We start from the raw sequence: 10,473 nt of genomic DNA on the forward strand, positions 1-10,473 counted from the left end.
ACCATAGAACGTACTCTGGAAAGTCCTTGATTATCTGTTGGCCAGCCAGGTGTGACCCAAAGAGGATTGTCTTGGCAACTGCCCCCGTCTAAACCATAGGATGTGCCCGGGGTTGGGGCCAACTTCCTTGTAATGGGCCAGGCCTGTGGGAAACTTTTTCTCTCTGTGAACTAAAATCTTTTAAAACTTTTTCTCTCAGCAAACTAAAATATTTCAATTATATACTCCAACCAAAAGGGGGGGGGGAGGCAAAAGACTTTTTCATGATATATAAAAAAATTACATCTTTTTGTTCCTTATATTTGAATTACAAACAAGATTGAATTACATGATATTACTTGGTAATTACTTAATTTGCCAAATATCTAGTAACCACACCTTAGGTCAAAGCTCTTGCTATCTGGCCTTGAGGATTAAAACATAACTATACCTTGGATCAAGCTTCTTATCTGGCCTTAAGGCGTTTAGTAACCTTAGATCAAGTATTTAGTTATCTAGGTAAGAATCTACTCCTTAGAACCGACATCCTGCTGTAGCCATACCTTATAACTTCGGTCTTAGGCCTTTAACCTTGAAAGGCAAGGACAGGTTTGAATTAACTAACCTTAAGTCACTGAAGATAATGAGAGGAAGCAACCTCTTTAATTTCCTATTGCTATGATAAAATTATCCAGCCAAAGCAACTTAATGGGGGAGATGTCTGTCACATTTGAGGGGTACAGTCCATCAGCATGGAAATAACAGAAGCAGGAGCTTGGTTGATGGAGCTAGTCATATATATATATATATATATATATATATATATATATATATATATATATATATATTCTCAAGCATAGTAATGCACTTGTGCTTGCTTAGTGCTTAGCCATTTTCAATTTTGACAAGCCTAGGACCCCAAGCTGGAGGCCTATTCCTAGGGAAATGATGCTGCCTGCAGCTAAGACTGTCTTCCTTTTGCAAGGCTGATTGTTCATGGACCTTCAGTAAACACTTTTTAAAGGAGAATGCATATCATCTCAGCCAAAGGAAATTCAGGGATTCATTGTTTTAAAAAGTAAGTTGGGAAATGTAGATATTTATGGAGACATATGGAAAAATAGTATCTAAGGAGTTTCCATAGATGCTGATTTGGAAACACTGGGCATCTGGAAGGTTATTAGTAAGGTGGGCTGGCCTGACTATCATGACTTCAGTGGGAAGGACCTAAATGTCAGCTATGTACAGATAGGCATCCATGGTGATGAGATTACCCAGAACCATAGATCATTGTCCATATTTATGGAAAAAAATAGACATAAATTTCACTAGATTTTTAAGAAAACCATTTGGGAGCTTGTCTAGATCACCACGAGTAGATGGCATTTGTTCTTTACTCTTTTTGACTCGGGCCATAAAGAATTTTCCTTGATTCATAGACACTAAAACACTGTCCTTGTGCTTGGTTTAATAGTTTCTATTTGTAGCATTCATCTGTGGCATTGTAAACTACTTGGATGGCATTTAGTCCTTAAAGCAGCATTTGTTCCTTGTAGTGGATGCACTTACCTGGATTTGCTAAGACCAAAGTCTTGTCTGACCGGTTAGTCTGCTTTGATATGTTATAACTTTGACAAAGTTAATATTGTCATTTCCCCATTTGTAGCCTATAGCAGTGAGCTTCCGGTTGGTCTTCATCATATCTTTGTAAAGCCTCTCCTGGGAAGGATCCAGCAAATCCCACTCGTCCTGAGTGAAGTCAACATGCACATCATTCTACATCATTATGTCCCGCAGGAGGAGGCAAGGATTAGGAAAGTATGGGAGTCATGTCCAAAGCAATTCTTTTCCATGTTCTGGCTTCCCAGCTCACCCATGCACCACACAGGTCACTGCAGTGTCTCTCACAATACAGCACACACAACCACTGGTGTCTGCTAGGCTAAAAAAAAAAAAAAAAGAAGAAGAAGAAAAAAAAAACAAGCATGTAGCCTGGTGTCTTGGAAGAACCCTTGGCAACATTTTCTTGATAAATGATGTGGTATCTTCCTGTGTGTGGCGGGCATCCCTAGGCAGATAGGGTTAAATAAGATAGCAGGCTGAGCAAGCCAGGAAGTGGCATTCCTTCATGGCTTCTGCTTCAGTTTCTGTTTCTAGGTTCCTGCCTTTGCTCCCCTCAATGGATGGTGACCCAGAAATGTAAGACAACAATGTAAGACTCTCCTCCCTGTGTTGCTTTTTGATCATTATATCATGTTAATAGGAACCAAATTAAGAACTAAGGGAAGAAGCAGTCTGTTCTGCTTGTTTCCCTATGGTTCTGGATTGACCTAGCTAGGGAAGAATGTCTTCCAAAGTTAGGAATCACTGCTTTTACTTTGCTGGAATGAATCTGAGGACATTTTAAATGGAGCACATGTGTCCATGAAGTTTAGCACTTGGTGTGGTAATCAAAGTTTGAGAGTGTATAATGAGAGGTCAACTTTTGGGATCAGGAAATTCAATGAGTTTTGTTGCAAGATTAGAGAAGGAAAAGGAATTGGGAAGACCCTTACCCTGTTTTAAAAGGGTAAATTATTGGATAAAGTCTTATGGCTGAATTAGATGTTGGTGACACCATGAAAAATTGTTCCCTTGGTTTTTAAGTACTAAGCAAAACTGAGTGGGGGGGCGCAATTTTTTGTCAAATAGTTTTTGAGAAAGTTTAAGTCACTACTTCTGTCCTCTTGATCCTTAGGTTTAGCTCTCTGTACTTTTGGCTATCATTGGCCATAGTTTAAACCTTAAATCCTATAACCAGGGCCTTTTTCTGGACAAAAGCTGGGGCCTCTCATTTGTCAGATGGTGCCCAGATAGGCATGGTAGTTGCAAAATACTTTTCACAGTGGGACCATAAGCCTTGAGGTTTGGAGGTGTCATATCCCAGGGGATAATTTAGTTTGTACAAAACCGGCAGGTTTACAGAATAATTAATACACATGGCATCCTACCTTCAGGGAGCTGGTACCCAAAGTCCTCAGCTTTTAATGACAATGGATGTGGGGGTATCTAGAGACTTTAGACTTCAGGGTGCTTCCTGTGGTATGTGGTGTCTCAGTACCTGACTTACCCTTGGAATGTTTCTTCACTCCATTGAAGGCCTAGATGAATTCATTTGAGGACAATGTCCTCAAATCTCTAGAGCACCATGACCTTGGATAGTCCACACCATTATCCATCTCAAAGATGTTAAGCCTTAATTTAGTCTTCCTAGCTGTTTTGATGTTTAAAGGCAATCTTGGGCTGGAGGAATCTAACACAAGGCTTTAGGTGAAAATAAACTGTTCAGGTGGGGCCTTTAACCATAGAATTTTGATGGAACAGCTTAGGGCTATTTTCTAGCTAGTGGTCTGCTTCATCTTACCTGAACTCCAGAATACATTCTTCTCATAAGCCACTGCATTGGGCTGTAGGATGGGGCATGTTCAGGATGGGATTCCCATCACTAAGCATATACACCTTGGTGAAGAGATGAGATGACCAAATCTTGTCCTTGAATTCAGGGAAGCGGAGACCACTGGCAGTTATGATTTTATGAAACAGGGCTCTGGAAATTTCCTTCATTTTCAAACTCCAGCTGACAAATTCAGCAAATTCTGTGCTTATATGGCTCATGACTAACTTGAGCGTGGGGCAGATATAGGGCAGAGGATAGAATCTCTTCTGTACTTAATTAGGATGAGGCATCCCTTCCAGAAGCATCTAGAATTATTTTAGAGGGATACCTTCTCCCCCATGGTCGTGTTGCTTATACTAACAGCCTCGCAGTAGCTTTATTGTGTGACAGTACCTATCTGTATGTAATTAATCAGAAAGTACTACACTAGAGTCTGCAAGCTCTATACTATCTAATGATCCATTGGGGGCTTCTACTCTATTAGCATCACAATGAGTCAATATTTGATTGGTCACAGCATGTTTCCCCAGGGGCTGATTTAACTTTGATAGAAGCCTTGTCCCTTGGTATGAAGGTCTTCCTAAGGACTTCTACCTTTGCACTTCAGATCCAAGGGTTTTCAAGGGTCAAGACTAGCATCCATCTGAGGAAGTTGTCCTAAGAATAGGTAGAGTTCCACTGAAAAGGGTCAGTGTTGTGGCAAGTGGATTTAGTTCACCAGGTGTCTTCCCACTTCTCAGCTAGACATTACTCAAGGACTGAGCCTTCTTACATCCCAAGGTTTAATTCTATTGCCTATTATTCATGTTTTTGTTAGGTAGAAATGATTTTTTTAATGTTCTATCACTCCTCCTTCAACTCATTTCATGCCCCCCTTTTAATTTGGGTTACTAATGCTATGATAGACCATGATAAAAAGCAAGTTGGAGAGGAAAGGATTTTTTAACCTCATGCATCCATATTCATAGTCTGTCACTGAAGGAAGTTGGGACAGGCGTTCAAATAGGACGAGCACCTGGAGGCAGGAGCTGCCAGGCAGAGGTGTTCCTTTTACTGCCTTGTTCCCCATGGTTTGATCAGCCTGGTTTCTTAGAGCCTAGGACCCACTAGACCAGGGATGGCACCATCCCCAATGGCTTGAGTCCTTTCCCATTAGTCAGTAACTAAATGTTCCACAGGTTTTCCTATAGACCCATCTTATGGAAGCATTTTATCAATATGAACATAGCCCAGGTTAGCATGCATTTGATGGGTTCTTTGCCTTCCCATTTTCTCCCATTGTTAAGGTAGCACTCAGACATCATGTACCAGGCTCTGTTATAGGAGTCTATGTGGTTCCAAGAACCCAAAGATGGTCTGTATATTCTATCACGGTGTATTACCATCACTGTGACCTTCTACTTTGTTTCTTGGCTCTCCCAAAGAGGGTAAGCAAAGCCTTTTCTCCATTAGATCATGCTGCTTTGGAAATGCTTCCTGTTCTTCAGGGTCACTCTCCCACATATAGATTCCCTCCCTGCATGGCCTTGGAGCCTGGGAGGAGGTGCACATGCTTTGATTGGTCAGGACCAGAACATGTGGGTCTGGCGGCAAAGATTGCATCTCAGCCTCATGTGTGAGGGCACAGCCCCTTGATCTTTATTAACAGAAGTGACACCCTAAATATCCAGAGACAATGGCCCCGACAGGATGGAGCCTGAAGGCGTCATCGAGAGTAACTGAAATGAGATTGTGGATAGCTTTGACATGAATCTCTCAGAATCCCTCCTCTGTGGTATTTATGCCTATGGTTTTTGGAAGTCCTCTGCCATCCAGCAGCGAGCCATTCTTCCTTGTATCAAGGGTTATGATGTGATTGTTCAAGCCCAGTCTGGGACTGGGAAAACAGCTACATTTGCCATATCAATTCTGCAGCAGATTGAGTTATATCTTAAGCCCACTCAGGCTTTGGTTCTGGCACCCACTCATGAGTTGGCTCAGCAGATTCAAAAGGTGGTCATGGCATTAGGAGACTACATGGGTGCCTCTTGTCATGCCTTTATTGGAGGCACCAATGTGCGTGCTGAGGTACAGAAATTGCAGATGGAAGCTCCCCATATCATTCTGGGCACCCCTGGCTGGGTGTTTGATATGCTTAACCAGAGATACCTGTCTCCCAAATACATCAAGATGTTTGTACTGGATGAAGCAGATGAAATGTTAAGCCGTGGGTTCAAGGACCAGATATATGATATATTCCAAAAGCTCAATAGTAACACATAGGTAGTTTTGTTGTCTGCTACAATGCCCTCAGATGTCCTTGAGGTGACCACGAAGTTCATGAGAGACCCCATTTGGATTCTTGTCAAGAAAGAAGAGTTGACCCTGGAGGGTATCCGTCAATTCTACATCAATGTGGAAAGAGAGGAGTGGAAGCTTGACACATTGTGTGACTTGTATGAAACCCTGACTATCACCCAAGCAGTAATCTTTATCAATACCAGAAGGAAGGTGGATTGGCTCACTGAGAAGATGCATGCCTTTTGGGATCTCATTGTTTCTGCTATGCATGGAGATACGGACCAAAAGGAACCAGATGTGATCATGAGGGAGTTCTACTAGATCATGGTTCTAGTAGAGTATTAATTACCACTGACCTGTTGGCCAGAGGCATTGATGTGCAGCAAGTCTCCTTAGTCATCAATTACAACCTTCCCACCAACAGGGAAAACTACATCCACAGAATTGGTCATGGTGGTCACTTTGGCTGTAAAGGTGTGGCTATCAATATGGTGACAGAAGAAAAGAGGACTCTTCGAGACATTCTACAACACCTCCATTGAAGAGATGCCCCTCAATGTTGCTGACCTCATTTGAGGGGCTGTCCTGCTACCTGGCCCTAGCCAGGGTTCAGTCCTTGGGGGCTGAGGAACAGCTGGAGGGGGGAGGGAAGGGAGCCAAGGGATGGACATCTTGTTTTTGTTTTTGTTTTATTTTCTCTCTCTTCGAATAAATCTCACTTTTTGAGGCAAAAAGAAGGAACCGTGGGAAAATTCCTTCCCTTCAGTCCAGTGTTTGGATGCTGAATATGGGTAGGAATCTCCTTGGACTGGCACACATGTCTGCTTTGGTTGTCTTAGGATTTCAGCCAGGGTCTTAATTTTCCGGGTAGAATTTAGCCTTCATTTTGAAGGCCACGACATAGACACATCTGTTGATTTCTGGGATCTCTGGACCTGGGTCATTTGGAATATCAAGTACTTTCACAACTGGGGTGGTGGTGATTGCAGGTTGAGTTTCAGAACTAGAATCTCAGAGCAACCTATCTGAGCCTGGGTTCTCTAGAGGCTTCAGGAAACTCTTCTGCTGAAGGACCTCTTTGAATCCATTTGTGACTGTCAGGACAGGAACATAGACTGCTTCAGCAGGAGAAGATGCTGTCCTGGAAGTGCTTTCTAGACTTACTAGATGTGGGGGTTACTTTTGTACCCTGAGTGTGTAGGCTGTCTGTTTGCCACCAGTAAGGGTTTTTATAACCTTAATAGGCATTGACAAGTAAAGTTCTGCTTGCAGTATGTCCATCTGTGAAATGGTAGCCTGAATTTAGAATTTCAGGACACAAGCTATGTTGGAAGTAGCAGAGAGTGTCCCCCCTCTCAGAGGTTAGAATCATTGCTGCTCTTCGTAGGTCCTGTGAAAGAATTAGCTTGCCAGTCTTATTAAATGCCATACCCTGGCCTCTCCTAAAGCCCAGCTTTCAACTGACTCCTAGGAGGGTCTTTGCCCAGTGCTGGCCAGGAATTGACGAAGGTAGAGTCACTACTGAGCTTTGCAATGGGGGAGCACTTGGTTGGGACTATGGAGCTTGAAGTCCTGGAAATCAGTCTAGCATTCCACTCTCTCCACAGGCATTTAGTGGGAAGTTCTCCCTATGTCAGGTTCCTTGTCACTTTAGAAATGTATTAAAGTTGTCTGCAGTGGATCTTTTTAGATGTTCCATGTGTATTTCCAAACACCATTTCAGAATTGGACTGCTGTTAGAAAGTTTGGTAATGCATGGCTCTACCTGGAAACCTCGTCTGACTGGTTCTTCTAGAGGCTGCCATGATACTGTGCAAGTATCTCCCACCCATCCTTTGATAGTATTTTGAGAGTATTTTGACAGGACTGCATATAGAAACTGGCAAAATGACAGTTAGAAAGGTTCCATTGTCACAGTCTCATTCTTGACATCACCTCCATTGAAATCTGACAACTTCTTGGTTCTGTTACTATTTTACATTTTTGGAACTTACTTATGGACTAGACATCAAAGGAACAAAATTTGCATGTAACCAAGTTGATGTAAGTTGCCTTTCAGTGCTTGCTTCACTGAAACATCCTTGTTGTAGTAGTAACTGAGTGATATGTGTGAGTATACAAACCCCATGGTGTCTATAGTGGATGAGCCTGCCTGGGAATTTGACTGTCTAAAGGGATCACTTTAATTATGAAAATTATGTAAACAAATCCCAATTTTGAAAACTTTGTGTGACACTCCTGGAGAAGTGTTGCTAGAATTGACTGAAAACAAAACCTTCAGCCACCTTAGTGCTAATCTCTCATCCAAGGTGACAAACTGTAACCTCTGACTTCTACCTTCATTTGCTTCAGAGTCCTAGATATCTGCTCAAATGGCCTTGTGAGATTGTAGATGGTAGTGAGGGTTGAGCAATCTACTCCTTTTCTGACTGCAGGTGAGCACTGTCAGAAAGATTTTGCAGGTTCTCCTGCTCCCTCAGTGGTTTTCTCAGGGACTTTATTTGCATAGTCCCCAAAGGACAGCCTTCTCAGAAATTGCTATTTTTCTGAATCACTAACAGTCAGTTCTGCCAGCTGACAGGACAATGGATCTTTAGATCTTTCAAGTTATGTATGCACCCCAAGCTGGTGGCTCGATATTCAGAGGGAACTGAATCCTGATTGGATGGGGGAAAGACCAAACATAGTGAAGAATATTTTCTCTTCAAGGTAGTTGGTCAGATCAGCCTACACTGGGGAACCAAAAGAGTGAGATGCTTGAGTGGTTAGTAGTGTTTTTCATAGTGAGGGCTCTTTAGTAGGCTTCTATCGGTCATTAGAGTGGAGTGCTCTTACTAATATTGGGATGTAAGGCCTCCCCGAAAGGGAAGATCCTCACTCAAGTCTCGGGATGATGCGACCCCCCAAGAACTCAGGAGAGACTGTCCTTGTTGCAATTGCTCGAGGTTTATTGACAGGAGCCAGCGTGCTGGGGCCGAGACTCGTATCCCATGAAGAGGAAGAGGAGTTTCGACCCCGAAAGGCTGGGAATAGGGGTTTTTAAAGGAAGAAACCACAACACAAAATACCAAGAATACCAGTGAGGAAAGAAACCCCAACCCAAAATACCAAGAATACCAGTGAAGGGTCCCGAGGGAAATCACAAGGGGAAACTCCCTATTCCTTAAGATTGTTTGTAAGATTCTAATCTTTTTATGGTTAGCCTTTTCCTGGAACAGAATTGCTGAACCAGCTAGCCACCCTATATCCTAGGCCTTATTTTGTCTGAGGGGGTCTTCTTTATTCTGGCCTTTCAGGGACAGCATTGTGTAGATATTTCTCTGCTCTGTCAGGCAAGTGTCTGGCTTTGGGCAGTATGAGCTTTCTGAGTATGTAAGGCACCCTCACAGCCACAGTGTAGGTTGCAGCATATAGGGTCTCACCCTTACTATCTATGTGCTTGAGTCAGCTGCTAGATCTTGTTTTTAACATAATTCCTCATGATAGTTAACCATTTAGTTATCATGCTGGAAATTTGACATTTGAGGATGACACTGCTGCTGGTCAGTTTCTAGGAGTGTTCTGTGGATGGTGTGCATTTGTGCCCTATCATGGACTGGGTTGGAATGTGAGATTATTTCTTTTGTAGTTCAACAAGTTCCAGTTGTGCCAGAGGTCTGTGTTTTTCATAGGATATGAGATGCTTCATAAGATGTTAGATCTGGGAGCACCTTTATAGCTAGAGAAACAATCTCCTTGTGAATTGAATTTAAATGTGTCCTTGAGATAAGCTTCCCATTTGCTGATGGGGATGTCCTTCTGTTTGGTATGAATCTTTTTCTTATTGGTTGAATAAAGCTGTTTCAGATAATGGACAGGCCGGAAGTATAGGTGGGGCTGCCAGACTAAGACAATTCTGGGAAGAGGAAGACAGAGTGAGTCGTGAGGGAGATGCCATGTAGCTACCGGGAAGATAGGATGCCCCGGGCATTCTCCAGTAAGCCAAGACCATGTGTACATACACAGATTAATAGAAATGGGCTAATAATTGAGAGCTAGCCAATAAAGAAGCCTTAGCCATCACCAAACAACAGTTTATAAGCCTCTGAGTGTTTATTTGGGACTAATGTCTATGGAACCAGGCAGACAAACTTCCCACAATTTGCAAGTCTGCCTTGTGATCCTGATATGTATGCAGAATAAGATGACAAATGGCATCTTGGAGGAACTGAGGTGACATTTGTTTTGTTAAAACTTTATTGTGAAAAGCTTGCAAATAAAATAAGCCTTAAAGTTAACAAGACCCAAAGTCTATAAACCTCAGTGAACTTCTAGGCAGTTAGAACAGCCATTCTGGAAAAAAAACAAAACAAAACAAAACAAAAAAAACCACCCTCCTGGTGCTCATTGCTTCAAGGTCTCAGAGATGAGAAGGTGGTGAGGTCATCACCAGAGGAGATGTGTCTGACATGATCTTGCTATCTGGTCTCTGCCTCTGTGTGTGCCTATGCATTCAAGGGTATTTCCACTTTGTCTTCTATGAGGTTCAGTGTAGATAAATGTATACTGAGGTCTTTGGCCCATTGAGTTTTGGTACTTGAGTTTTATGCATGGTGATATATATCTGTTTGCATTCTTCTACATGTCGATAGCCATTTATACTGGCACCATTTGTTGAATATGCTTTTTACCATTCTATATTTTTAGCTTTGTCAAAAATTGTGTTCATAGGTTGTGTAGATTTGATATCAGGGTCTTCTATTCTACTCCATTGGTCCACCTGTTTTTATGCCAAATAC

The 10,473-nt window shown here is 42.3% G+C and overlaps 1 pseudogene; it reads left to right on the plus strand.

The window, feature by feature from the left end:
• The window catches only part of LOC100770514, a 19,201-nt pseudogene extending 12,915 nt beyond the window's left edge, over window positions 1-6,286 (plus strand).
• The last annotated feature ends 4,187 nt before the right edge of the window (window positions 6,287-10,473 follow it).

Source organism: Cricetulus griseus (assembly GCF_003668045.3).
Source record: "Cricetulus griseus strain 17A/GY chromosome 1 unlocalized genomic scaffold, alternate assembly CriGri-PICRH-1.0 chr1_1, whole genome shotgun sequence".
Taxonomy (NCBI): Eukaryota; Metazoa; Chordata; class Mammalia; order Rodentia; family Cricetidae; genus Cricetulus; species Cricetulus griseus.